The 26645-nt window shown below is 34.6% G+C and overlaps 1 long non-coding RNA gene across 1 annotated transcript in view; it reads left to right on the top strand.

The window, feature by feature from the left end:
* The first annotated feature begins 2668 nt into the window (after window positions 1-2668).
* The window catches only part of LOC124354865, a 38828-nt gene continuing 14851 nt past the window's right edge, over window positions 2669-26645 (top strand). Inside the window, exons 1-2 of the long non-coding RNA XR_006921719.1 lie at window positions 2669-3912; window positions 5326-5599. This is a non-coding gene — a long non-coding RNA (uncharacterized LOC124354865). The remainder of the gene's footprint in view (window positions 3913-5325; window positions 5600-26645) is intronic.

The raw sequence follows: 26645 nt of genomic DNA, 5'->3' as shown, positions 1-26645 counted from the left end.
CAGTAACTCCCCTTTTTAATCATGCAGCTAACTTTATATGTGTTTGGTGAATCAGTATTTAAATTGATCTCAGTGACCTTCCCTGGGAAAAGTTTGTCAATGTACGATACAATTACATAATCATCAACATTAATGTCGGTTAACAAGTCGGTTTGGCTCTAATTGTTCACCATTTACATTAGGAGAAAGTGAGTTGTTTTGGGACTCTGGAATCACTATAGGCGTCTCCCAAGACACAGAGGGAGTTGCATTGATTTGGTTGTGTTGAATTGGCCTAAGGCAAAGCCCACGTCTTCTGAATCCTCCTCGGGTTTTCGGTCCTGAACGCAATATGAGATGACAAATTATCATATAGCAAAACTATCCTTCCAGATAACTTGTTTGTTTTTATCCAAGACAAGAAAAGGTGTTCTAGCCAATCCTCAAAAACACCTTGGTCTATCCAGCCACTGTCTGAGACGTTCATACGTGCTCCTGTGGGCGCATTTATCAGCCAGTCCTCCATTTTTGTTTTCCATTAAAAATGAAATATGGAGGTAAAAGTTGTCCCTCGGCATTTCCACAAAATACGGTTGTGTAACAAGTTTTAATTTGGTTTAGTATTTTTTCAGGATGCCGAAGTGTCCTGGGAAAAAGAAGCTTTTTTGATGATGGATTATCGTGAAAACCAGTTTCATCAAAATTGAAAATATTTGATGGTGGTACATCAACAACTTCTTTTTCAAAGTTTTTGAAAAATGTTCTTATTTCTTCTTCACTAACTGCAGCTCGTTTTTGGCTCATATTTTTAGCAAAACATTCTTTAAGTTCTGCTTTGTGCCTTTTTATGAAGCTTTTTTTTCCCATTCATAGCCAAGCATGTTGTTTTTGAAACACGGAACAGATTTTTTAGATGAATCCAAATAATTTTTAATAATATACCGCAAGTCAATCATTGCTAAGGGAATACCCATTTCTCCACAGTGAATGCAATGCTGAACAAATGATATTTCTTCGTCAGTAGAAAATATCATTGGCCTCCCCACATTTAGGCCATGCTTATTATTCAATTTGTTAATTAAGATTTGCCGAGGAATATTGTAAAGCTTTGCTGCTTCTCTCTGGCCCATTTTACCTGACTTAATATCTTCTAAAATAGTGTACAAAGTCGCAGTGGTATACCTAGTTCGGTCTCCATAACCTCTGGTACCAGGCAGCCTCGTACGAGTTCGGGGCATGATTTCTGAAACAAAAGAAAAATTTTAGACATTAAAATATGAACTACATAAAACTGTAAGTTTATTTATCTTTATATTTGATACTGAATTGTTCACAGTTTAATACAATTAAGCAATTAATCAAACATTTTGACTGTTTTACTAATTTCTGGGGTAACTTTGTACCGGTACAAAGTAACCCCATATTTATACAAATGTGAGGTTACCTGATAGATTTGTAAGTATTTGAGAATGAAACCATGCCAACACCATTAATTCATGCATTCAAAAACTTGTATACATCTAGATTGTTATCCTTATCTTGTTTGAAGTCTAGTTAAATAAAATATACTTACATTTTGAACTTGAATTCACAACTCTCAGAAGCACGTTTTGTAGCCATTCAATTCCAAAGACAATCTCACCCACTCAGTTAGAAACAGACCATTAGAATCAGAACATAGGAAATAACACGAAACAGTAGGATGAAGTGTGGTATAATCTTTGACTAGTCATGTGTAATTATTAGTTTAAATTTTATTCCATTGTTGATAGTGGTAAAATGTTACCATGCGTGGCCTAAAGTTACCCCAACTGACTGTATGTGTAAATATTGTATTATGATAGCCCGACCATATGTTTAGTTATTTTAACCAATATTGCCCATTTGTTTACATTTCTAGAGTGCATATCAAAAGTAACAACACTTCTTATTTCAACATCGTGGCAAGAAAGCAAACCAATTTATTTATTCTAGATCACAAAGCAATACACGAAACATTAAATGCAATTTTAATGACAGAAAATCGTCGAGGTAACATAGCATCCATTTCTATCTGATGAGGTAAACGATACTGATTATGTGTATAAAAACTTATATAATTCTTATACTGGACCGAGGAAATTGTATGATATAGCGAACTAGGATTGGGACGCAAGAACTTTAATGTATCATGTATTATTATATTATTATCTTTACATATGGATGGCAACTGTCATAATGTAAGTATTGAAATGTTTTAGTATTATTGATGTTGATTTTAGTTTTTAATTTTCAATAGCAATATCTATATCCATACAATTTAGAAAACTGTAAAGACAGCCGCACCCAAAAGTACATATATCCACTGGACGGATTTTTTTGCCTTGGACGTCCACGGGGTACTCACTACCTTACACCGCAAGCAGCCATGCAGTGGATGGATGGACGAATTCGTTTGCGTCTCTCCTTTCTGTTGAGTTGAGACGTCAGAGAAACATGTAATTATAATGGCATTTAGTGGATGGATGGACGTTGGGTGTAAGGCGGCCTATACTGTTTTGAATCCAACCTCATTACAAACTTATGTATAGGTCTATTTATATTGTTTTTCGAGGCGAAATAGCAAACTCCAATTTTGCGTTGAAAATATAATTATAATTTGAACTAGAAGTGCAAAACATAAAATAAAAATTACTCACACTTTTACTTAACTTCTGGTCCTCTTAATTATGAACACTCTAAAATAGATATACCTGATTCACGATATATGAATAATTCCTCTTTGAAAATATCATAGGAACCTATCATATTAAAGCAAAAGCGCTTTCACTAAGAAAAGTATGAACTTCGACTTTGGAGTCCCTTTACAATGATATAAAATAGTTTGTGTTACTGAAATCATGAGAGATATTGAAACAAATACACGGAATGTTGCACAGAAATTGCGGACCTAGCCGCGGGTATGTGCTAGTAATGTAATACATATCAATTCAGTCTGAGTTAATAACTATCTGAGCATAAGTTAAATTAATTAAAGTTATTTGTTTGTATGCAATTATGATATTTCCACTTACACAAGTTTATAAATAAGAAGATTGGTGAAAATCGTATTCTGTGTGTGGTACACATAATTATAGACAGTTTATAAGTTAAATATTTAACATTAAAATAAATAAAAAAGTTTAAATCGTAGTTATAATATAACTTATATAATATTATTTTCTGGTTAGAAAATTACTACATTCATCACAGTCACTATATTTAGGTATGTAGTTCGTTATACAAATGTGGAAATAAAAGAGCCTATGCGTAGTAAATAACGTAACTTCACTCTATAAACTTGCCGCGAGAACGTCTTAGTTTGTTACGTACCGCAACCAATTACAAGTTAAAAATATGATTTAATTATTTTCAAAATAAACGACCGTACCCACAGATTTTAAAACTCCGCAGAGTGTGAAAGATGCCGAGATAGTCATAATGAGAGATAAAAGATAGCCGTGGCATGAATGAGATTGTAGAAGTTGCGAAGGACTCCGCCAGCGCTAGATCGCGCTGGAATCGTTCTGGAGCTACTGGCGCGTGAAGCTCGGCTCGACAATCACGACGGCAGTGGCAGTGGCTGCAGCAACAACGAGCCGCATGATTCAGTCGGCGTCCTCATGCCGCGACGATAAGATCAGCTGATAGTTCCAGTCAACGTCAGATGTTTATTGCTCGGCACCTGTTGTTCGTAGTCAGTGATAAACTAACGTAACCCGCGCGCGGCTGAATTAACTAACTCTAGTTTACGTACGTTAGAGCAGGATTTTTAATTAGTGTTTACCGTTAGTGAATAAGCAATGAGGTTATTTGCATTGTGGTGTTTAATTTGTGAGACGCGGGTGCGAGTTGGTTCTTTGTGTTGTGTGTAGTTGTATTTGTCTCTACTTACTTACGCTACGTTGGCAAAACGTGAGTTGAAAATTAATTGTAATAAAGCAAAATGTTTGTTGTGTATTAGAAGCAGCCCATTCCTCTTCTAAACTGTGTATAAAACAGTAAACTTTTGTAGAATATAGGCTGTTTAATAAATTTAAAGTACATTATTTGTTTTAGGGTACCAAATTAAATTTTAATCATTATATTTAAACTGGTTTAAATGTAAATCTAATAGTAAAAACTTGTTATTATAAATTTATGAAATAACAGGTACGCTTGGTCTATAGAGTTTTGAAATAAATTTACCGGCTAAACCTGCGAAATTATTCTTAAAAGTATCTTTATTAAAAAATAAAAACTTTAGGAACGCTTGATTTAAAATATAAATAAAGTCTGAGAGCTTTACCCTTCTGTACTTTACCACGTTAAACTATCGTAATGTATAATCGAATAATTTGGTAATTATCGTATACTAATTTTCCTATCGGAATAGCCCAATTATTCTTAATTAATTACTTGGATAGTGATCGTGTGAAAATTATGTGATCTCTTAATTAACCCACGGTTTCCATGCTACATTCTAAATACAATTGCATTATGACTGACTAATTAATCGGTAATAGTATATTAATAGTACTATGTAATGGGTGAAGTTGTTAGAATGATTTTATTTTCTAAGTAACGTAGCATTTGATTTATTAACTTATAGACAAGAAACATCATTAATGTTTACGTAGTTTCAAAAGTATTTACGCTTCAAAAGCAATAAAATCCTGTAACAGTCAAGATAAATTATTTATTGATAGTTATGGATTGTTAAAGTCAAACTTTCTTTCAAATGTTATTCCTCTATAAGCTATAAATAGTAAGTAAACTATTGAACGTGCATTCAATACTATTTGTCAATTTTATTTGTCAATCAAAATAGTAATCAGTTTTACTTCCTATAATAATTATCGCTCAAACAATTACTGAAAGATGTGGCAGGGCTAAATGTTATTGAGTTCAATCACCCAGTCCTCTCAAACCTTATGTTTTTGTTCGCTTTTGTTTATTATGTCGTCCAAAGTAACAAAGTTTACTTACTTGTGATTCTTATAATTATTATTTAAAATTCATATATTCTAATTAAAATCTTTCTAATCAAAATTAATAATTCTTATTAATTGTTATAATAATTATTTAAAATTTATATAATTCAGTATTGTATTCCGTATGTAATTTTACCATTATAAATATCCAAAACTAATTTTCAACAGTCTACACAAATTTTAACTATTTTAGTGATACGTTCTTAATAAATATACAATGGCGTATTTTTAATTGCTGTCAGGCAATAGGTTAGAGCAGGGAAACAGCTTACAGATCATTACTACGAGTATTTAAGTTGTATTCGTGGAGTCAAAATTAAATTACAATATCTTGATTACATTTCCACTTAAACAGGACATAAGGCGAGACAGAGATAATTTGATTTGATAACTGGCGGATCAGCAAGTCAAAAGTATGACGAGCCGGAAGGCTTTGGCGCTGTCATTGCTCTTGTGATAGATACGGTAATGGACAACAGCGGCGGAACCGGGAGTGGGAGGACGATATCTCAAGGGCTGTGACTGTAACTGACTGTCCAGTTGTCTCTTATCAGTGCGACGTGAGTGCCATTGTGAGTGAGTGACATTCCACAGCAGATAGTATGGCATAACACGAATTTAGTCATCAGGTAAGTTGCTATTGCTTTGGGTTACAATCTTGAATAATATATTCTACATGTTTATTCGAAAGGGGTTAAGTGCCAATGTGTATTTTGTAAGTTCACACCTAACTGTTTTTATTCTTGAATTCGGTAGAGTTATTAAAAAAGAAAGGTTAGGTACTGGTAAGCTGGTTTTTTTAAATTAAATCGATAAAGAAGTTTATCGCAAGAAAGAAATCGATTGTCAGACAGGGTAGTTTTGATGGGGATCGAAATGTATGGCATCGAAAGACTTATCAAAACGATAACTTTTGTTTTTTAGACATTTTTTTCTAAAAAAACCGTCAGACACCTGGACGAATTACATCCTGATCAGACTACTAAATAAAGAGATCCTTTGTTAATGGTTATCTAATGATGATTTAACATTTAAATATGTACCTGACGTTAATATATTTTTAAAGATATTTATTTTTACGTTATACTTTACGGTATTTTCTCGATTTATTAGAAATAAACTATGCTGTGCGCATATATGTACATACTTATACGATTACAGTACGTTCAATTTAAATATTACATGATCACATCGTTATAGGATACGTACTTCCACATACCTATAGTGTTTAAGTCAACATTTAAAATAAAAATACAGTAATATTGTACAATACGGACATTATGACGTACTGCGTCAGTTTTAATTTTTTATAACTTATTAATTACTTATTTTATAGGATGCAATAAGGCATCCGACAGGATCTCTAGCGTATTATTCGTTATTTATTAATTTATACCATATACATGACCTTGTTGCAGTGGGTATGCACAATGGCCGCGCATGTTGCCTTATCATCCGTAGCAATATATTTGTTCAAATTTGTAATTCTATATTTTATCTGAAGAATATTACAGTGTTTATATTTACCGTTGTCTCTAATTATTACACGTGGATATGTCTGTTATACGTGGCACTATGATATATATAGGTTATTTTTTTACGACCAAACTTTTAGGAAATGTAGGAATGTCAATCGACAATTTGTTATTTTTTTCGTGATTCGGCTTAACTTCCGATATCCGCGCGAAAACAGGCAATCTTTTCTATGAACAATAACTTTTTTTGTTTCCGATTGTGTATTATTGTGAACATAAAAATACCACAAGTTGTTAAAGGAAAATCATAAAGCAATACGAAGTAGTCTATACGGTTCAGATGACAGCGAAAGTTTGTTTTATTCACAAGTCTCATAGTGAAACATGAATAAGGTGACCATAATTTTAAAAAATCATAGCGGAACGCCGCGATGGAAAAAAGAGAAGTAAAATTGTGAGTTTTATGTCTTTGAGATTAATGTTATAGCTTTTCATACCTATCGTATTTGTTATGTATTACTTTGCTTTACTGTAAAACTGTTTCTTTGTACTCGTATTATTTCATAGCCACTACTCTAGTTTTCATACAGAAAGTCAAATAAAATTATTGAGTTTTAGTCCGGAAAACTAATAATAATGTAGAGCAAGCTTTGTAATTATACTCGCACAGAAAAGAATATAGTTAGTTAGTTTTTTGTATAGTTAAATGTACTAACTATACAAAAAAGTGATGTGTGGGTGAAAAAAGTTTATAAATGAAAATCTAACATAGAGAAAATACTATACAAAATTACTCATACTTTTCAGAGGAGGGAATAACTTTCACTAACTTTGAATTTACTTTGATGACAACTAAGTACAGCTTATGTTTACGTTACATTTCAGCAACAACACACATTTCATTGTTTCCACTTTTAAATGTAGCCTAAGTTGTTTGCAGTCCAGACATTGTTCGTGAGAGTAAAACCTCTCTGCACTGATGCTTTGGTACCACTGGTGTGCTAGCTTAGGTAAAAGCTTAAAGTTAGCACACGGTACTTGTTTTGTTTCAAAATACTCAACCCGACGTTGATCATCCGGTAGCCTTGAGCTGGATGATGTTTTCTACATTCACATACTTTTAAGCAGTTTAACTCGTCAAACAGCGTGTTGTTATCAATGGGAAATACAATTGATATTGGTAAGTTTATTCGTTAGCAACTCGACCCCTGTAAAAAATACCCATTATATTTTCCCAATTCAGCTTATTCAATAACTTAAAAATCAGCAACTTACAGCTTTCTTGGGTTCGTTAAAAAATATTAAAGATAGTACAGAGATAAGAAATTTTACCCGAAACTACTTTTTCCCAAACTGGAGCTTCCTTCACACAGAGCCAACCAAGTTATTCGAGCTCCTCAAAACTCAAGCAAGGCAGGCCTATTGCTTGCGATACTTTACGCAGGTATCATAAAAACTTGACTGTACATTGGCTTCAAGTTTTTTCACAGCTGACCATTAAAAAGTGGCATGAAAGAAGTTTTCTTCCTTTTTGTCACATCAGAGAGACCTACCGCTACTTCAACAGCATTTATGAGTTGGCCTTTGACTTGTAAAACAGCCTGATTGGAAGATGGCTGCTTGTACAAAATACAACCAATTTCAGTTGTTGGGTTTTCAAAAACAATCTCTTGAGTTGGTTTGGACACTTTTCATTGGCAAAAAAACATAATTTTAAGGGCTCAAATATGCAACATTTTACATGATTCCAATTTGTGCATATCCTTATAAAATGAAAAGAGCTCTTCGAGAAATAAATTTTAAGGCTTTAACAAAAGTTCCGTCATATGAAAAAAAAGAATTATTTCACCTAAGATCGTATAAATCCTCGTCCTCACCATTCTACAAACTTAAATTTTCCAACAATATCGCCAAGAGATACAATACAAAAATTGATTAAAACCATTTTTTTCTTATTAGGTTTTGTTCTATTTGTCTACATACCTTTAAAAGATTATCGGTTTTGAAATAACACCAAATCTTTTAGGTTTTTCGCGCAAGTTGGGAATTTCAAGTAGACAAACTCTTCCTAAAAATTATAATCATCAACTTTAAATATTTAGTAGGTTTTGAATTTGTAAATAAATACTCACATAGACCAACAGATAAGTACTAAACAAATCGAGATAGGAAATGTTTATATGAACGTATTTGCTCTTTATGAAGTAAGCTAAATGCTAACCAATTCTGGCAGTGCACTACGTCAAGAATTTTGGTAACCATGCATAGAAGACATAAATTCGTAATTATTATGGTAAATCATTCGGATTGATAATATGTGATACGTTAACCATAATGATGAATATTTATTTAGTATTAGAATAAAATTTGTTAATTATAAATAGAAATTTGTAATTTATAAGCTTTCACTTTTATAATAATTGGGTTTTTGTCACACTAAACACCTTTATAGCTTGCTTAAATGTCTTCCCAATAATTTATAGTGCACTTTATAAACAGAGTTAATGATCAGTGTAGTACCTCATAAGTATGATTGACAGAATACACTTTTCCTCGCAAATTTATAAAATCCAACCTTGAGTTTTTACACTGATTAGTATATATGCTAATAAAAGACACGTGTAAGCGTATGTTACGATCTATAGATGAAACCATACATTGAAATTTCTGAAGATGAAAACATTTTGCCACTGGAGTTTTTGCTATTTTCAACATGTGTCATCTGTTACTCATAGTGTATACCGTACGCAGGTATTTTAAGACTGTTGTAAATGAAAGAAGTAGTAGATCTGCGTGATGATATCAATAAAGAAATACGGTAGTTGTATATAGAATATTTATAACAAACTTAAAAGTAAAGTAAAAATGTCTTATTTTACCAGGCGAATTCTGGACTAAGAAGCCCTCTATAACACAACCTGGGGACCAACGGCTTAAAGGTGACTTTTGAACCACCACCAATATTCGGGCAGGCAGGCTTGCAAAGACAGAAGGATCTATTATAATCAAGGGTATTGCTCAGCGGTCACCTATCTAAGCAGCAGCCACGCTTCGCCATTGACAAAAGTACTCATTTAATTTAATACAAGTTATGAGTTATAATGAATTTACTTAAAATAGAGATTAGTTTTTGTTAAAGTGGTTTAAATGAAATAGAACGTGGTGAATTTTGATTAAAATGTCTCCAGTAAAACACTTGCCCTCCGTTGTAATTATAATTCAATTATTGGCTACAGAATTAAAGATTAATACTTCGATTTAACGTGTATTTTCCATTATACTTCTGTAAAATAAATAAACCGATCGCGACAGAGTGTCGAAGGGTACGAATGAACGTAACGAGTCTTGCCAACTAATCCAACTTCATCTCATGTTCCCCTACGTCACTTGATACAATCTCATTAAATTGTTCTCGGTTTGTTTACTAATTAGTTTACTCTGCAATTTCTCGTTCCCACCGAGGTTATCCATAAAATTAATGTAATAATGTTAGAATTATATGTTAACAACAGGTTTACCATTTGATTAACATCAATAGAGTTTTTCCTTAAACCAAAAGGGTCTGTTCCAAGTTTCAAGTGTCTAGGACCTTTTTATCAAGAGTTATCGCAAAGACCGACAGAGAAACTGACAGGCAGACAGATATGATTTTAAGTAGGACCTATATCGGGTAGGCCCTACTTAATAACGACGCTAATACAGTATAATTTTAATGGGACGTTCGCTTATATTACAGTTACCTTAATTATAATTCCGAAACATATTGAAGATTAATTGATTTAATACAAACATTATTTCTATAATAACATTCATAATCCACACCAAATCAAAATTTTCATTTGTGCAAAAGCTAGGCCATTTAATTCATGAAAATGAACGATGAAAGTAAAGAACGCATGAATTTGTTAAAAGTTTATTTTTACATTATTTTTATTTTTCATTGTTTTTGGTATTTTTACACATTGTTATTGATACAAACTATACTGGTTCAGTCATTGCTCAACTCATCTGATAAAAAAATCACCTTTTACGTTTACAGTACAATTTTTACAGAACCCGCCCTTTACCTTATATTGCGTTGCCCAATACTGCAAAGTTGAAGTGAACAAACACATTGTAATCGTGACAGTGTACGCTGTTTCATGACTCGAGTCATCATATCTCACTCGCCAGGCAGGATACGTGCCATGTGATAGTGAACCGATGCGTTGCCAAATACTGCAAAGTTGAAGTGAACAAACACATTGTAATCGTGACAGTGTACGCTGTTTCATGACTCGAGTCATCATATCTCACTCGCCAGGCAGGATACGTGCCATGTGATAGTGAACCGATGCGTTGCCAAATACTGCAAAGTTGAAGTGAACAAACACATTGTAATCGTGACAGTGTACGCTGTTTCATGACTCGAGTCATCATCACTCACTCGCCAGGCAGGATACGTGCCATGTGATAGTGAACCGATGCGTTGCCAAATACTGCAAAGTTGAAGTGAACAAACACATTGTAATCGTGACAGTGTACGCTGTTTCATGACTCGAGTCATCATCTCTCACTCGCCAGGCAGGATACGTGCCATGTGATAGTGAACCGATGCGTTGCCAAATACTGCAAAGTTGAAGTGAACAAACACATTGTAATCGTGACAGTGTACGCTGTTTCATGACTCGAGTCATCATCACTCACTCGCCAGGCAGGATACGTGCCATGTGATAGTGAACCGATGCGTTGCCAAATACTGCAAAGTTGAGGTGAACGCACTGTAATCGTGACAATGTACCCATGTCATATCTGAAATGTATGTTTCAACTAGTACCAATACCTAATATATAAAGGGCACATGAAAAGTCCGACTTTTTTTCTGTTACTGTATGAAAACTACATATTTGATAAAAATAACAAGAACCGTTGATGATATATCAACTTATATCAATGACTATGGTTTGTTTTGGTTCATTAATTGAGATTATTTTTGTTTTAGTTTCAAAATTAAGTATTGAGGGACATGTGAAAATTGCATTAAAGTACGAAGTTTGGAAGTCAGTTGCCCAATGGTGATGAACAGAAAATAGTAAGAATTCTTATTTTAGTTCAAACACATATTAAAATAACTGTCATCAAATGTAACATACAGGCAGTTTTAGACAGTATTCGATCAAGATGACCCAAAACGTCTCTTTCCAATGAAAGTATCAAACTGTTAGGGACATATTTGAATGAATTCTTGACATTTATCCTGAAAGTAGTGCGATAAACCAACTTAACTTTTTATTCTGTTTCGAATGTTCTGAAAAAGATGAGAGTTTATGACGGTAGAAATCTCATTTCGGCCAAGAACTTTATTTTAAAGATTGTGATAATCAAATGGAGTTCAGTGATAACGTGGTTGGCAGAAGAGGTGGACCAATGTTTTTGTCCATGCGAAGCCGTATTTCATGTTGGTGAATTTATGGACTCAACTCTGTAATTCTTGGGCTGAAAAGCCGGTTTGTACAGTTTAAAAAATGGTGTGGCTTTACCAAGGATAATAATGTTGAACTATTATAAATGTTCAGAAATTATGTTTGTCCAATTCTTTCTGACAGCGAAGGAACTGAGAGAACTATATCCATGCAAGATGGAGCACCGCCCCACTTTCATTTAGACGTTCGAGTTTGGCTTGGTGAACAAGTCGAAAGGTCGAGAAGGACCTCACTTTTGGCCTGCATTAAGGTCTGACCTTACAAATGTGATTTGTTTCTTTCTGCTGTGCCGAAGAATAGGTTTATAAACCACATGCCAAATCAATTCGTGACTAGGAACTTCAAATTCAAATTTGTTTTTAAATAAGTTACATACCACTTGAATTTTAGATCCTTGGAAGATTTCTTGAAGACCAACGCAAATGTATTAACAATTTTGAAAGTTATGTTGAAATTAGTTGATTTGTATGGGGTTTTAATCTAATGGTATGACACTAAAATTATGTTAACTAGATAAATATTTTATTTTTAAAGTCAGTCTTGTATTAAAATCGATTCTAAAACAGTAAATGATTTTTCAATTACTGTGAAGTTATTGCAGAATGGAACTATAAGAACGTGTGGTTTTCACAATCACGAAGGAATTATATAACCAACGATCAGGCGTCCACCCCGTATCCTAATAGTAAAAACTTAAATATCGCCTTGTACATTATTTTTCACTGTAATCTGCCAAATCTTTTAGCAATTTTCAGCTAAATAATAAAATATCAGTGGCGAAAGTCTGATCCTCCATCATTAATTTGTTGTCATTAGCTTGGTCACCTGTTAAGTTTGGGAAGTCCAACCCCCCCTCTTGATATAAGAACAAATAGTAAACACCAGACGTTTACTATGTTTGCAGCGAAAGTTCAAGTGTTGTACACGCGGAATTCGTCGGATGTGAAATGTTGCAACACAAGGCTGATGTAGCAGACCCCGACTCCGGATGTGGTTATCTCGTATCCCTACCGGATGTCAGCACGAGAGGCTTGAGTACTGGACATTTTCCGTCTCCGTAGCAGCGGTCCGATGAAAGTGGGAGAAATCAAACATCAAAATAGCCACATCACAGACCAACAATCAGTAAACCGCCCATTATGACGTCCACTGTCGCTATCGTGGTCCGCGGTCCGCCGTTCCGCGTCTCGTCTATTGTCATTATCACTGCTGAAAGTAAACTGCCGCACTTTCTTGCACAGTTTCAGGCCGAACAGTGTGTCGAATGGAGGATGGATCGTTACTTTCCTCCAATCTTTATAATGTCTGTTTCACTAAACAAAACACTGGCGTTGGACTTTCTATTTGGTGGCCTATTGCTGCGTTACAGGACCTGTCGTTTACGCGATGAACGTTCCTCTTGTGACATGATACAGCTCGTATCGTATACTGTACGTTACACAGCTCGTCATTAGCACACCGTAGTATTTACTAGATTGTTAAATTGAAGTTTTGGTGTTGTTCAAATCGAGTATTGGTATACTGAAATGCCTATTTTGTACACCTACATGTATGTAGGTGTCTGTATGAAATAAACAGTAGGTAGAGTTTTAAAAATCTATCCTAAGATAAGACTAACCAGTAATGTCATGGAAATCGAGGGAAGGTAATTACAGGGAAATCTTTAAAGATAACGGTAGAAAAACACTGGAGACAAAGTCTCTGTCAATATACAACCTGAATGTCGGTGTCAGTGGAGTAGATTTGATTATCATTTCTGTGTAATGTACGGTATGAGCAATGTTTTGTCATCAGTAGAATAATGTTTGTGGTTTTATTTATTACATTGAGGTTGCCAATTTCACTAATTAACGTATCGCGAGTACTAAGTTAATGAGAGTTACTTTTTTCATGTCCAAACTGCTTGTGCAGCCAAGAGCGAAGGCCCCAGTTACGTGTCCATATGTTGCTAGCCAGTTTTAGCAACACTTACTTTACTTAGGTGGGCTGATATTGACAACACGAAACATTATGCCGACATTCGTGTTGACAAGTAAGTCATCTAAGATTTTCTTCAAATTAAAAAAAAACTGCTGGAAAATCTTTGTAAACTCCAATGCAAAATCATATGTTTGTATACGTTGAATGCTTGCGAAGTTGACACACCCGTGAGTACAGTGATGCAAATCGTACTGTGTTTCGTTTCGCCACAGCATCATGTTTCTCCTGGCCGGGCACGAGTGTGCTGGTGTGCAATGAGGCCGGTCTCACGTTATACATCACGCCTACTCGAGATTGTAGAAGCAAGGCGTTTACCAATATTGTAGTAACGTGTGAACTCGCTCTCTAGGAGATAATCATTGGGCTCTAATGGGAATGGCAATAGCAGTAGTGTTGGTTAGAAAAATGAAACCGTTTGATTCGTGTTTTAGTTGTATTAATTTTTATTTGCTTTAAACATATTCAACACAGTTTTAAGCCGAGTACTTAGGTTATTGTGCAAGGTATCGTTTAGTAAGGAGATATGAAATGTTATTTTTTAATGATTCGACAAAGCATCAAACGATAGTTTTAGATACTTACCGTCATAGGTTGTTACTAACAATAAACTATTCTCAGATTATTTACTGCTTTCAGTGCTAAGTATTTTGTAATAGGTATTTATTTACAGTTTTATTCATAATAATAATAATGTTTCAATACTTGTTCTGTATTTTGAATTACTATCTTTTTTATAGTAAAAATCTTATCTGAGATGTCTCAATCATTTATTTATGGTTACACAATTGCGGATAAATATATTACATTGTGGAGGCCCAACATAACCTAAGAACTACGTCTCGAATGTTCGACTTTGTACAGTCACAGGATAATCCATTACAGTCCCGATTGGTAAAGAATCCGTGGGTGTTGTTATCGCTTGAAGCAGATGGGATACGTGTGGTGACAGGGCCAATACAGGCTATTCAGACGAAAGCTTATATTGCGATGTAATATTGTAGCAATAGTGTACAATGTTTCTTCATTTATTCATAAAACAAATGCATGAAATATATCGGTTTAATTTTTTGTTACTTTATATAACAATCTATTTTCTGTACTGCTGGGCAAATTCCTTCCCAACTTAGTAACCGGCGAATGTAAGACTTATTCTCGCTATAGCTTTGATGTCAGTTGACAGTAGTGCAATTAATATTTTCTTTATTTAAAATAAAATATATTGTTATTTTATATTGTATATTTACGATATACAATTGTAATTATATCCATTCAAGAACGTTGCCGGAAAAATATTTTGAGGGGGTTTTCCTGTAGTGGACAGAAAATAAGGCAAGTGCAGTCAACCACTCATTATTCATTTTGTCCCTTAAAACGTTCTTGACCCGTGACAGAACAATTTTTCAGCAGTAAATGTCAGTAATACTGAATTACTTAAATAATAATAATAATCGTTTTCTAAAAGGTGAAAAATTTGGGGAAGGGGTCCGGACCCCTTGGACCCCCTCGCTGGCTACGTTCTTGTATCCACTGCACATTGCCCTAGTATGTAAGTGTACCCTATGGTACTCTAAGTTTTTCCTGCTTTAATGTACAAATAGAATGCGAGCAACGGAAATAAGACCCACAAGCTTGTCCCGTTATAAACGGGTTTCAGACAACTAGACAGACAGACAGACAGGAGATTGTTGCAATGGAGTGCGGTCCCCGAACTCTCATCAGCTGATTACCATAATGGTTTGCATCACGTCACGTCACGTCTTGGTCGCTGCGTGCGTCTCCTTGTCGCAGTTTAGCAATCTCTGGTCTACAATCATGTAATTAACTGTTTCAAACTGATCAGCTCTTTCGCCATTCAGCTGAACACAATAATACTGGTGTAGCGTTATGTATCTACAGACCATGCCGTTGGTTACTTCTGGACATTGCCAAAGTTGTGTGGCAAGGCATTGTAGTGTTATTATAGCGTATTTCTTAAATTAAGTTATTAGATCCAAATGGACATACATAGCTTACAAATTACACTAAAAATTAATGCGTAGAAATGATTAACATATAAAGTAATAAAACAAAACACTTCATAATTTTTGTTCACGTGAATGAATTAAGTTTTCACAGCTATGCTGTCTAACATCAAAACTACACCTTTGATTGTGTATCAGCGAATGGGAAGATACTGCTATGCTAAGATCAGTTATACTTGAAACGCCGTCGTTTGTGCGCTACCTATGTAGTGGCAAACGAAGGAAACAGCGATTATAAGTATATTATAGAACACTATTAAACACCTGTTACATTGAGTAAATTGTGACAATAATAAATAATGATCGAAATATCACATGTAAATTATGAAAATGAATCACTATAAGATTGAAACAGGTTAAAACTTTCAACAAAATATTTAGTATAGAACAGAACTAGCTTTACCGAACAAAATTCCTGTCACACTATCACCATATGGATGTAAGACCTACTCTCTGGAAAGTCAAACAAAGACTGTACGCGAATTAACCGATACGGAGTGTAAAAAGGCCCAAAAGGACGTAACGAATGTCTTACCGACCAATTTCTATTATTTTTGAAAATAATATGTAATTTATGTGGTCAAAGTATACGTTTAAAGCAGGCTTGAACGGTCATGGTTTGAAACGGCTGTTTATCTGGTCCCCGAAATATGGGAACTACAATAAACTCACAAAATTGACACGAGTAGTTAGTGTTGGACACTGTTTTAATTGCGGTACATTACGTATTCTTTTAGCTGTCGTTAATGTTTTACGGTGCCATAACATGATATACGACACAGATGTAAAGATTTCTCTTAACTGCTTTGCTGTGATTATGAACTAATTAAAAAAGCAAGACTTACTCAATGCCCTTATATGTTTTCGTATTACTTGTAATTCTTGTACTGAACAGAAGTGAATTTTCTATTTTTTCATTACGAGGTTTATGATTCAAGTACTGGTACATTGTAACTTAACCGTCAATAGCGTTTTATCAACCTCAATCATGTCGTTAAAAAGACGATTACAATTAGATGGAAACTATGCGTTCAGGGGCATGTCTTCATAAAAACGTGTTTCTTTATTTTTGGCGCAAATAATCATATCCAAAGTTCTTTAATCGGATTTTATAAACACCATGTATACATACAGTTTATTAAACTTTTTACAAATACAATATTTAAAAAATGAACAAATAGTAAACTTGTAAATCGTAATTACTTTGTGTTTGGTTTTATATCCAGTTCACCGTGGCTTAGCACCCAATGTTGTGGGCTTTGCACGTGTATGAGAGAGCACTTCTGATTCTGGTGAGTGAATTGTATTTCCAACGCTGATGTTGTGTTTGCCTTGTTGCCACAATGAAAGAAATAATTCAAACAGTGTATATTTATTGCCATTGTATTACTCCGGTCTTGGTGTTTTTGTACGCCATAGATGATTTTGCCTTGTTTCCCTGATCTACAAAACATACATACGCATAAATAGCTCTGAAAAACCTAATTCGGCAATAAAGCGTCTACTTTTTAGGCCATTTTAATTTACTCCCTAACTAAGATATTTCTGATGCCACAATTGAGTTTGCTTTCTTGCCCTGATGAAGAAGATATATATATATATATATATATATATATATATATATATATATATATATATATATATGTATGTATAGTCTCTTAGAGCAGTTTCAAAAGAAAACTACAATTTTTTCGTACAATATTTCGTTGTAATTAACAACTTTTTCAAGTACACTTTTAAAATATACACAGAATCACAAAATAAATTATGTGTGTATATATATATATATATATATATAATTTCAATAAAATAAGGCTATTGCCATTTATACAATTTATATATATATATATATATATACATACATAAGCAGGTCTGACAAGCCTACTTATGTGAAAAGACAACTAAGATGTGTTTTATAATAGTCTTCAAATGTATAATAAAGGTTAGGTCTCTGTCTTTGATGTGCGTTACAGTAATGACTAAGCACTGCATACTTAATATTCCCTCAAACGTACAGTTGAAAATTATATTTTTATTAAAACTTTAAATGTTCCTAACTGGATATTTTTTTACTCTGTGCTCAACAACGGGTGCAGAAAAGGTTGAAATAAGAAACGTTGTTACTATCAAGCCCCTATAATTTTAAGACTATATTATATGCAAGACTAAATTGAAAATATTGGTTAAGTTAATTAAAAATATGTTTGTGCTGTCATAATACAATGTTTACACAGACTGTTTGATTACATTGAACAGGCTATTTCAGTTAATATTTCGCAACTTTAGGGACAAAGATGGGATTTTTCGCAAGTTTAGAGATTAGAAATTCCTTGGGCGTAGTCCAAAGGAATTTTCGAAATAGGAATAGGGCCATATGTTAACCGGGGACCTTAAGAATGTCAGTACAAATTGGTCCAGTAAGTATTTTTGCTTAATTGAGTATAACACCCATAAGAACTCACATACAGACGCAATTAGATTTTAATATAATAGTATACAGTAGATAGATATATAACATTATAAGTAGAAATAAATAAAACACTACAAAAAAATCAAATGGATAGTTTCAGTACCTTTGGTAAAGGATACATGTATTTGACACATGTACCTGTCAAAATATCATAATATTGTATTGTGCGTAGTTGAATGAAAAGGGTGTTGTCCTGTTCGTCCGTTGGCGAACAAAATTTGTACGAAGTAATAGATCATTAACATTTCATTGAGCCAGCAATCGGTAACAATTTGCGCAAGGGCGTCAACCAGTTACACACTGCACCTGTGAAAGAATCTGGTTCCGGTGCTCCCCCGCACTTCCGGTCCGCGACGAAGCCATTATATGCGGCTCCGCGGCGAGGTCAACCTTGCCCAGTGGACTGGACAGTGTACAGGAGACCTTGTAAACGTCCACGGATCGAGGGGTTTACCTCTATCCGATTATCCTGATCAGGCTATGATGATAGCCGCCCCGGGTGTCGCTGATGATATAGATTCTCGTCCGTGGGCGTATCCTTCTGTCGGAGCTAGTTTCCGTTAGATATGTGTTAAACGTTGTCGTGATGTGTGTAGCAGGTTCACGCCTTCCTTTTCGTCTGCATCCTTAATATAACATATTTGTCATTTTGGTTAAAAATGAACTATACACCAAATTTCACTTATCATTCTATTAATTAGATACGATACGTGTCAATTACTTGATAATAACAAGGTTGCGGTATTCGTTCATGTTTGCTGTATTATATTCGATACTCATTCATTAAACCAATGTGCCATTTAAAAGAACACAGAAGCCCTCTTGGGATATGACGTCATGTTGTTAACAAGTAGCATCATATGGTTTAAGTGCGATCATAAATATAAGTCATGATTATCAGAACGCATCTTGAAAGTGCTCCCTGTCATTATTTGTGCACGTCTTTTTCGGTATTAGGTATTTTGTATTATGTTACTATCAGATGAAAATTTAAACCTACAACGACACAACAAGTTACATAAGCTGTTGACAAGATATCAAATATTGGCCCTTGTCGGATATTTTTAAGGGTTGCGTGATTTTAGGTACATCAAGAGTGAATATATATCGTACCTAAAAAAATAAAATTGCTGTATTGCCAAGTCTTATAATAAATAATTTGTGTCTAATATGAATTTATTTCATTAAAATAAAAGTTAAACGTTTGTTATTAGCATAGTTTTCTAAAATGTGGGTTGTCTTAAACGGAAAGGCGTACAAGTTTGTGAAAAGCAGTGTTCGAGAAAAGATTCTCGTTACTAATTTAAGATTATTGCCGGAGAGATTTTCACAAATTACCAAGATGTTTCGAGAGTTTGGCCATTGAAATATACATTCTGTTGTCAGTCGATACCTGATTACTCGTATTTTATTCTCGTTCCTGACGTGCATTTGCCATCGAATTTATTCACACTTTTATGTAGCTTTCTCAAAGAAAGTTTCAATTATTTCAGTGAAATGTTCAAGAGATGTTCCTTGCATGCCTTCATTACCGATTCTCGGCGGCCGCGCGTGTATGACGTGGTGCGTGTGCTGGTGATACAGTGATTTGTCACAAGTTCATAATTATTTGTAACAATTAAATTGCTATCTTTTTCAAGTTTTCCATTTTTTTCTTTTACTTGAGGATACTTTGCCTCTGCCTACATACGCGAAATATTCAGTTTTTCAACTAGTTTATTAGTTTTAGTAAGACACACGTTGTACTATTAAGAGGAAAATGTGTGTTGTCCAAGTTTTATATCTCTTAAGTACGCGCCTCTCTCTGTAAATATTAAAATATCACTTAAATAACTGAAATCATCTTTGGGCTCATGGGTGTCAAGTCAACAATTAGTTTAAGACCCCCTGACCTACACAGGCGTATTTCTCTATTAAGGTATACTGCGGCTTAAATCTGTTTATAAGCTAGCTATTTTTGAAGTTACGTGTAAGTTTAGGCTAGGGGTAGGTTTTGCTTTTATTGTCTTGCAAGCACAGTGTAAGTAATTCATCACAATTTAAATAATTTGGATGTATTTTGAAGAAAATTTCCCACTACCTAATATTTTATTAATAATACTCGTAGAAATAAAGGCTAAATAATTATGAACGAATTTAAACGTGAACATGCAGACAAGTTTATTGATGGTCTGACGTAAAATGTAACTGGATATTCTTCTCTCTATTATCCTGTCCTCTTGTAGGATAGGGTAATGTAGACTATAAAATGATAACGATTCAAGTTTATGTTTGGCCTGCCGTAAAATGTAACTAGATATTGTCCTGCCTATTCTCCTATCCTTCTTCTAGCATAGAGGAATGTAGATTATAAAAATGTGATGATTCAAGTGTATTGTTGGTCTACCGTAAAATTTAAATGGATATTCTCCTGTCTACTGATTCTCCTATCCTTCTTGTAGGATAGGTGAATATAGATTACAAAACTATAACGATTCGCGTGTATTGTTAATGTGCCGTAAAATTTAACTGGATATTCTCCTGTCTATTCTCCTATCTTCTTGAAGGACAGAGGAATGCATATTATAAAACTATAACGATTCAAGTGTTTGTTTGATCTGTCGTACAATTTAACTTTATATTCTCCTGTCTATTCTCATATCTTCTTGTAGGACAGAGGAATGTAGATTAGAAAACTATAGTGAATCAAGTGTATTGTGTCTCCCGTAAAATGTAATTGGATGTTCTCCTCTCTATTCTCCAATTCTTCTTGTAGAATAGGGGAATGTAGATTACAAAAGTATAACGATCCAAGTGTATGGTTAGTGTGCTGTAAAATTTAACTGGATATTCTCCTGTCTTTTCTCCTATCTTCTTGAAGGACAGAGGAATGTATATTATAAAACTATAACGATTCAAGTGTTTGTTTGATCTGTCGTACAATTTAACTTTATATTCTCCTGTCTATTCTCATATCTTCTTGTAGGACAGAGGAATGTAGATTAGAAAACTATAGTGAATCAAGTGTATTGTGTCTCCCGTAAAATGTAATTGGATGTTCTCCTCTCTATTCTCCAATTCTTCTTGTAGAATAGGGGAATGTAGATTACAAAAGTATAACGATCCAAGTGTATGGTTAGTGTGCTGTAAAATTTAACTGGATATTCTCCTGTCTTTTCTCCTATCTTCTTGAAGGACAGAGGAATGTATATTATAAAACTATAACGATTCAAGTGTTTGTTTGATCTGTCGTACAATTTAACTTTATATTCTCCTGTCTATTCTCATATCTTCTTATAGGACAGAGGAATGTAGATTAGAAAACTATAGTGAATCAAGTGTATTGTGTCTCCCGTAAAATGTAATTGGATGTTCTCCTCTCTATTCTCCAATTCTTCTTGTAGAATAGGGGAATGTAGATTACAAAAGTATAACGATCCAAGTGTATGGTTAGTGTGCTGTAAAATGTAACTGGATATTTTCCGATCTATTCTCCAATCCTTCTTGTTGGCTAGGTGAATGTAGATTATAAAAATATAACGATTCAAGTTTATTGTTGGTCTGCCTTAAAATGTAACTGGACATTCTCCTCTCTGGATAAAACTAACGATTCTCCCCCAGTAACTGAGAGATCCGGGTTCGAGTACCGGTTGAGCGAGTGCTTTTTGTTCATAAACCTTTATTGATATTAAATTAGACTAATGCCACTTATAAATATTTGATCAATTACATATTTATTTATATGCACTAGTTTGGTTTTTTGTTGTTGTTAGATTGTTTACATGCCCATTTCTCAAAAATCGATCTTTAGACGTTAATTAAGAGATGTGAGAAATCAGAAATCTATTAAGTGATAAAATCTCCGACTCCACAACACAGCGCTGCAGCAATTTGCGTACGGCAGTACTAAATCTGCGCAGGTCGAGCCGAGTGTACATCAATTCGCGGGATTGAGTTGTATTACAGGCCACGCAGATGGGAGTCGTAATGGATGCATTCTTCACCTCGATCCGAAGGGAGTTATAGACCGCCACGAAGATTTACGCCATTTTGGGAAATGAGTTATCTCATCCTGGTACAAGTTTGGTTCTTTAACTGCCCGGTCTACATTTTCTCATACATACGTAATGTGCAAGTTTCGATATTGAAATGGATTTAATTTGCAAGTTTAGGTTAGAATTATGACTCCGGTTTTGTTGGGATGAAGCAAAGATTGTGTGGCCCGCTTTCGCAAAACACCTGTTTGCTTCGAATTATCATATTTTAGTAATAGAAGTGATATATAGGGTAATTTATAAAGGCCGTTATAAATCTGGAAGCTGCCTTTCATTTCACGTATCGACTGAAACATTTTACCAATGGACATGATTTATGGAGCCAGCCGTCCGCTGATTCTGGGAGGGTATACTGTACATGTTTACAGAACATCTCAGCCTTTATGCTTGGTTTGACATAAGATCGATGGGTTAAGAATGGGTGATGATGATGTCGGTTATCTATTGTGTTACTACCTATGGCTGAAAAATTCTATAAACTCATAGTTACTGATCTGATTGTAGCATATTTTCCATTCCTAACCCTGTTCTATTCCATCTGGCAGCTTTGAGTTTCGTACATTTCATTCTTTCATATTTAACATAATCACCGATGAGATAAGAATGTATGATGATGATGTCAGGCCATCCATTGTGTTACTATCTATGGCTGAGAAATTCTATAAACTCATAGTTACTGATCTGATTGTAGCATATTTTCCATTCCTAACCCTGTTCTATTCCATCTGGCAGCTTTGAGTTCCGTACATTTCACTCCTTCCCGTAGGTCTTGCTTTATCGTATACTCTTGTTCGTGCAGTATCGTATCTCGTCCCAGTAATAAATGCCGATGTCGATAACCACTTTCGCACCAGGGTGTTTAGCACAAGTCAAGTTCGCACCATTATGAAATACGCGTTTACTCCACCGCGAATGAGGTAAATGTTCCGCCCTACATCTAGACTAGATGATTGCAAACACAACCTCGCGTCTGCCGGCGCACGTTAAATTGCCATTTTGTCGCGCTTAAAGCAGCCGCTGACCTAGAAAATTGCATAGTCATCAGCGCAGATAACATCAGATAATACCCAACGCTCGACACTTCTCTTACACAACGCTAAACGCTGCTGAATCATACTAAGCGATTTTCACACCGAATGTTTGTATATTCTTGCATCTACACAGTAATAGTTTACCGTGGGGTGAAGACGGTCAGCAGTTGCTGTGAACCCTCGCTCCACTCCGGTCTGAACCTTTTGGGGTATGGAAATGGCGTGCCCGAACTTGGATTCCAACCCGAATCCTAGATCTTAATTGTTACACTGAGACTCCCCTCTCAGCTGCTGGGGAATGCTCCAAAGAAGCTCGAGGATATATTAGATGATAGATAACGGTCTCTCCATCCCACCTCACTCTGGTATGACGAAACGTGCACTATAATCTTCTACGCTGTGTTAACTATGATCAGCTAGTGGCATCGATAGAACTAATCGATAGTTTACATCAGAACCGAATTTACATAGTCATCGTCGGTGTGTCTACAAGTGTAGTGTCGGTACCGCCGTCGACCATAGACGATATACTCCATGACAGCACGTTCACAATGTGTGTGATTTTTTAACATGTATATTGGGTAATACAAAGTAAGGCTATCTGAGTATGTTTAGTGTCGTTCAAATAAAATGTGTAGCTTTAGAAAACGTTATGTTAAGCTGTGTTAATATAAATTAGATCGTAATCTCAAAAAAGTATATGGTATAATTACACTATTAGTTATTACTTGTATAACTTGTCAGTGACTGAATGTTTGTTAAAACATTAGTACGTATAGTTTTATTAAAAAATAATAAGGTAAATTTTAAAACTTTTAAAACTATAGTGGATTTTAAAAGCGTACGCTCAATACCTTGCGTTATAGCTAACTTAAAGAATGGTATGAGTAAAGTAACATTCAGGAGAATTATTAACTCTTATATTGTAATTTTAAATTTCTAATTTAGGTATTAACTGTACATCGCTCTTACAACCAATTTAGATTCTCTCATCCCTCTTGGCAGAAGAAAATAAGCAGGGCAGTGTTATAAAAATGTAAATTGTATTGTAAATATGTTTATCTTATGATGTATGAAAATTGTTTGCCAAGTTTGCGATGTGTCTAGTAAGGTTATAAGACTTGCCTGTACATTATATAACACCCTGGTCGTTACAACTGAATGGTTTGAGAAGCGAATTCCTTTAGGTCGGACCGCCTTGAGCTGTCACGAGTAGGCCGTGTTCTGAGCAGAGGAATTCGCTTACGTGAAAGGACCTACCCCGCAATACTTGGAGAACAGTTGTTCGTTAATGTCTCGAATGGTGAATAACTACGAAACCTTAGCAACGAGGACCAATCAAAAGAATGCGCTAGTGTTAGTAGTACTGGACCTGGGCGTGGAATCGCGCTCTGAACACAGTAAGGCTTCTGTATTTTTTTCTGTGATGACTACTCAATGAATACTTGCTATTAAATTGGTGTATTTGAACTCTGCGGAGTTCTGTGGGTGGTTTAAATTCAGGCAGTCCAAATATCACTGTCTCAACAAACATGATTTCCTTGGTAATTCAGAAACATAATTATATTTGTTCATTTATGTTCGCACCAAATGGATGTCGGTTAGAAACACGCGAGTGGTTCAGACGGCGTTTACTCACATATTTTCCATTGTCGTGTAGTCAACAAGGTGGATTTTTGTAACTCGTTTGTACTGTTTATTTGTAAGTGTAATTAACTGTTTAGGACTCAGCAAATGTTCTATAATTATTAGGTACGCCGTAACCCAATACGATCTGTTGAAGAGATACGAAGGAACACTGTACGTGTTATTATTTCATGCATGCTGTAGACTAACATAATTTCAATAAGACTGTTAGAATATTTTGTAATACACAAAATTTAAAATGATAATAGAAAGAAATTAAACAAAGCCGTCCGTAGTTTTATTGATAAAACGTTCTTTGTCCCTTAGATTTCCCAGAACTACGCTTAAAAGTGAGAAAAGTAAACACCGCTTGCAGTTTGGAAAGCCTAGAATAAAAGCACTCCATCATTAGTAACTTTTACGCCTGGAAAGTCTGTCTACTCTTAAACACGGTCTAAATAATACCACCTCGTACTCTCTTTCAGCAACTGAGATATATAGAGCAGTGAGCTCACTTGAATCTATCATTTCATTTTAAAGTCTTGTAAAAAGAGTGGTGTGGCACCACATAAATATATTAAATCGCTCATAAAATACAAATTAAGGCGTTGTTGACTCACAGACGGCTTCTACACTTCAAGTTCAAGTTCAAGAATCTTTAATTATTTAAAAATTTACGTGTGTTATTAAATTTCATATACCAACGTGGCACGTGCGAAATGAAACAAAAATTTTACACACATTTATATTAATTTATGTCAGCCTGCTGCGTTTTAGCTGACTTCGATTAATAAGGTGAGTTTTATATTCAGCTAACACCTCTCGTGTACAGAAAACGAATTATTTTTGTGTTATAAATAGATACAAGAAAGTACAAAATACTAAACCAGTACGGTCTAAAGAGACCGCCATTTTTTGCGCCAAAATAGATTTAGTACAGACCAGTAAGTGACCTTTGTACGTTTACCAGTAGTGTAAACTCTCCTTACCTATTTCATTTGATAAGATCCTTGCACAGGGAAGTAGCACATGGACATAAGCAAGATAATTCGGCCTCTCCGTAAAAAATCAGATAGGTACTATGTTATCAAAGACTACTAAGTGCCTAGAACTGTTTCACTACTGAATGGAAAATACTATGGATGTTTCAATTACGAAAGTGCATTCATTACATAAATTTCAATTACTTTTATAGCATTGTAATGTATAAGATTCTTTGGCAGTTTCAAAAGAATCTTTTTCCAAGTGAGTGAACATTCAGTGGGTTAGCAAGTATTACATTTATTTTAATTGTCTTTCCTAATGTGGCTACTCATGCTGAAGTTCTGATAATATTATTTCAACGAATTTTAAATAAGTTGTGGATGCGAGTAAAATGTTTCAATTTCAAAGTTTTAAGCCTAACACTTAAGAATTTGCCTGTTTTACAGGAATAGGAGCTTATGTAAGTCCTAACTAGTACTCGGGATAAGGTCTATTGTAGGGTTTGCGTTTATTCATAATGAATAATATTAACACGAGTGATCTAAGCGTATGATGGTATCCTAACAATTAATTCAGTAAAAGTTGTAATACA

This window comes from Homalodisca vitripennis, chromosome 2 (genome assembly GCF_021130785.1).
Source record: "Homalodisca vitripennis isolate AUS2020 chromosome 2, UT_GWSS_2.1, whole genome shotgun sequence".
NCBI classification, from domain to species: domain Eukaryota; kingdom Metazoa; phylum Arthropoda; class Insecta; order Hemiptera; family Cicadellidae; genus Homalodisca; species Homalodisca vitripennis.
This window is presented reverse-complemented; position numbering and strand designations above follow the sequence as displayed.